Here is a 3,817-nt window from a genome sequence, read left to right as displayed (position 1 = left end):
TAAAACTGAGGAGCAGTTTAACCACATAAGGAAATCACTGATCATTGTCTTCAAACGAGGAAGGGAATCCAGTCTATAATAACTTACATTATTGACTGGTATTTGGTGGCACAAGCCTTTAATGCCAGCACTCTCAGGAGGCAGAGGCAGGTGGATCTCTGTGAGTTCAAGGCCAGCCTGGTTTACAGAGCAAGTTCCATGACAGGCTCCAAAACAATACAGAGAAACCTGTCTCGACAAACGTACACACACACACACACACACACACACACACACACACACACATACACACAAAGCCCTTGCATTATTATAACTTGTATTGTGTTTTGCCCCCAAGTCCTATCCCACACCCCAAATGGTTACTTTTTCCGTGTAGCCCTGACTGCCTTGGTACTCATCTTTGTAGACTAGGGTAGCCTTGAACTCAAGAGAACTATCTGCCTCTGGCCACCAAGTGAAGCTAATTAGGGTTATCTCTGTAAACATGACAGGGACACTATTTGCTTAGGGCTACACCACTCATTAAGGAAGGTGTTCAGCAAGCACTGGATGGGCTCATGACAGTTTCCTTTAAAACCTGTCACCTGTAAAATCCTCACCTCAACTGCCTGAAAAGTCCACCTCACCCACTTCAGCTTGTCCCCTGCAGACTGGGCAGCTGTGGCCTCACAGCCAAAACAGGTGAGGGCCTATTGCCCATCCTGCAAACCAACCAGACTCTGACTGAGCTTTATGTGACCAACAATGCTCTGGGACACAGGTGTCAGGATACTGTACAGGAGGCTGAGACATCCAGGCTGCAATCTTGGAGTCATGTGGTGAGAGATAGACCCAGATTTCTGGGGAGAATATGGAATTCAGGAATGCTGGCCTCATATTTGGGGGTAGGAATTCTAAATGATTGAAATGATTAAACACTGGATAAATGATGCTGGAGAGATAGATCAACAGTTAAAAGTACTTAGTGATCTTACAGGGGACTGGAGTTCAGGTCCCAGCACCCCTGTCAGGTGGCCACATTCACCTGTAATTCTAGCTCCCGGTGATCCAAATCCCTTTTCTAATATTCATGGCCATGCCCCCACAACACCCCCACATGGATATGCACAGATGTAAAATAATAAAAAATTAATAAACTGTCCAGGATTGGTGTCCCATGCATTTAATCCCAGCACATGGGAGGTAGAGGCAAGAGGATATCTGTGAGTTTGAAGCCATCCTGGTCTACAGAGTGAATTTTAGGATTGGCTCTAAAGCTATACAGAGAAAACCTGTCTCAAAAAACCAAAATAAATAAAATAACTGGATAAATAAAAGGTGCAAGTATTATACTGCTTTGAAACACAAAATGATTAAATAAATAAATAAATAAATAGATCATAAGATTGAGAGGAAGGAGCCCAGAGAGTTTGGGACCATGTTTGATCCCATGGAAAGCAGATGCATGTAGATCTCTAATAATTCTGTAAGAGCAAGGTAAACTAGAGAGGGTGGAGTTAACTCCATCCTCAGAAAAAGCCTGAGAATTTTCCTGTGTAGCCCAAGACTCATTCAGCTGCAGGGTTTCTCTGTGTCTTTGGAGGCTGTCCTGGAACTAGCTCTTGTAGACCAGGCTGGTTTCGAACTCTCAACAAAGTTCCTTTGCCTCCTGAATGCTAGGATTAAAGGTGTGCACCACCACTGCCAAGCCCACGTCACTTACTCTTACCCAATCCTGAAAAAAATATATAAAAAATCTAGTTCTCTAGACTCTAAAACCTATATCCTTGTTGCTGTTTTTATTGAGATATGGGCCATCTGTGTAGTCCTGGCCCCAAACTCAAGACATCTACCTGCCTCTGCCTCTGCCTCTGCCTCTGCCTCTGCCTCCCAAAGGCTGGGAGCAAAGATCTTGCCACTACATAGGCCAAATAAATATCTTTATCTGCTTCTCCAAATGGAAGACCTAGCTACTTGCTGACAAGGTTTACTTCTCCAATAACAATACATCAAAAATACGTAGAAATGTCCCTGGAATTGATGACTGAACTGGGCATGATCTTATGTGCCCATTATTCCAGCCCTTGGGAGATGGCAAGAGGAAATAAGGAATCCAAGGACGTCCTTAGCAACTTGAGTACCTGAGACTTTGTCTGAAGAAACCCTAAAACCCAAGCATGTAACATGACTCAGTAGCTTTGTCCCTGTATTCCTGGACACCTGATTTCAATCCATAAAACCATGTAAAGGTAGAGAAAACCAACTCAGCTAGCTATTGTTTGACCCCCAATCCAGTTTGGCAAAGCAGGTCTAACCATACACACATGAGGAAGAAAGACAAAGGAGGTGGAGCAAGGACTTCAACTCAGTCAAAACATGAGAAAACAAACCAAAACACTGACCCTCCCAGGTAGAGATTACTTCCTTTACTCCTTTCATTAATATTTTTAAGAATGCATCTGGAGCCGGGCAGTGGTGGCACATGCCTTTATTCCAGCACTCGGGAGGCAGAGGCAGGTCGATCTCTGTGAGTTCGAGACCTTCATGGTCTACAAGAGCTAGTTCCAGGACAGCCTCCAAAGCCACAGAGTAACGCTGTCATCAAAAAAAGAATGAATATGGAGCCAGGCAGTGGTGGCAAATTCTTTTTCATCCCAGCACCCAGGAGGCAGACAAGGACGGATCTCAGATAGTTTCAGGCTAGGATAGGCTCCAGTACCATCCAGAATCTCTTAAAGGACCCCAAAAACAAAAACCAAATGCTGAATCTCACTATGTACCCTGCCCAGTCAGGAATTCATGATTGTGACCCCCGGGGATTGAACTAACAGCGATCCTTCCCACACCCCGAGACTCAGCCTCAATAATTGCTACAAAAAAGAAACCACCCTACCCAGACCCTAGTCATTTAAAAACATAGATGCAAACAAACAAATCCCCTTCCTCCTCTGGGGATGGGGGGCAGACACGGGATGGTTGGGGAGCAGGGTATGGATGCTGAAGGTCATTCAGCCCCAGGGGGCATCAGAACCCAGGATACAAGGTGGATTGGGCAAGGATGGCCCCAGGTTAGGGGGGCCAATGAGCTCTCAGACTATATAAATACTAGAGCCTCTCTGCTCCCAGAGACTTCTATCGGATCTTGTTGGTGCTTGTGAGGATATTCTCCTCCAACTTTCGAGTTCGGCCTTCTCTCTGTATGAAAGGTAATTTTTTCTGTTCTGAGATTTGAAACCGTGGACCTTAGCTTTGAGAGGCAGGTATAGGCTAGATATGGATGTTGGATGAGATAGGTTTATTTTAGATGAGAGGTTTATTTTAGCCAGCTTACGACCTGGGTCAGGCTGAGTAACACACATCTGCGTTCCTCAATACCACCAATGCTTACTTTCAGAACTTTTGGTATTCTATGTAGTTTGGAGCATGTCCTGGAACGCGCTCTGTAGACTATGCCAGCCTCGAACACACAGGTCAGTCTGCCTAATAGGATTAAGTGCTTGAGCCAGCACTGACCTGCTTGCTTTAGAACTTTTTAAAAACTAGAATTTTAAATGAACATCGCCAAGGATTTGGCTTCCTGGCCCCAAGTCAGCTGAGTGTAGTCCCACCTAACAGGAGGCAAGACCTGTAGGCAGATTGTATATAATTTTAGCGATGTAGAAATTTTATGAGAGTTTGTGGGGGTTATGAATGACCCTTCTAGGAGTTTCAGAGGGTCCCAGGCAATTGAATTGGATTTGTTGGAGAAGCCAAATTAACAATGGACTTGGGTCAGTTTTGGGACCCGATATTAACCACGCTGAATTTACATATCCTTTAGGTTTTTTTGTCGCATTCG

The sequence above is a fragment of the Cricetulus griseus genome, unplaced genomic scaffold (genome assembly GCF_003668045.3).
Source record: "Cricetulus griseus strain 17A/GY unplaced genomic scaffold, alternate assembly CriGri-PICRH-1.0 unplaced_scaffold_177, whole genome shotgun sequence".
In the NCBI taxonomy this organism is placed as follows: domain Eukaryota; kingdom Metazoa; phylum Chordata; class Mammalia; order Rodentia; family Cricetidae; genus Cricetulus; species Cricetulus griseus.
The sequence above is the reverse complement of the archived record's forward strand: the minus strand, read 5'-3'. Positions refer to the sequence as shown.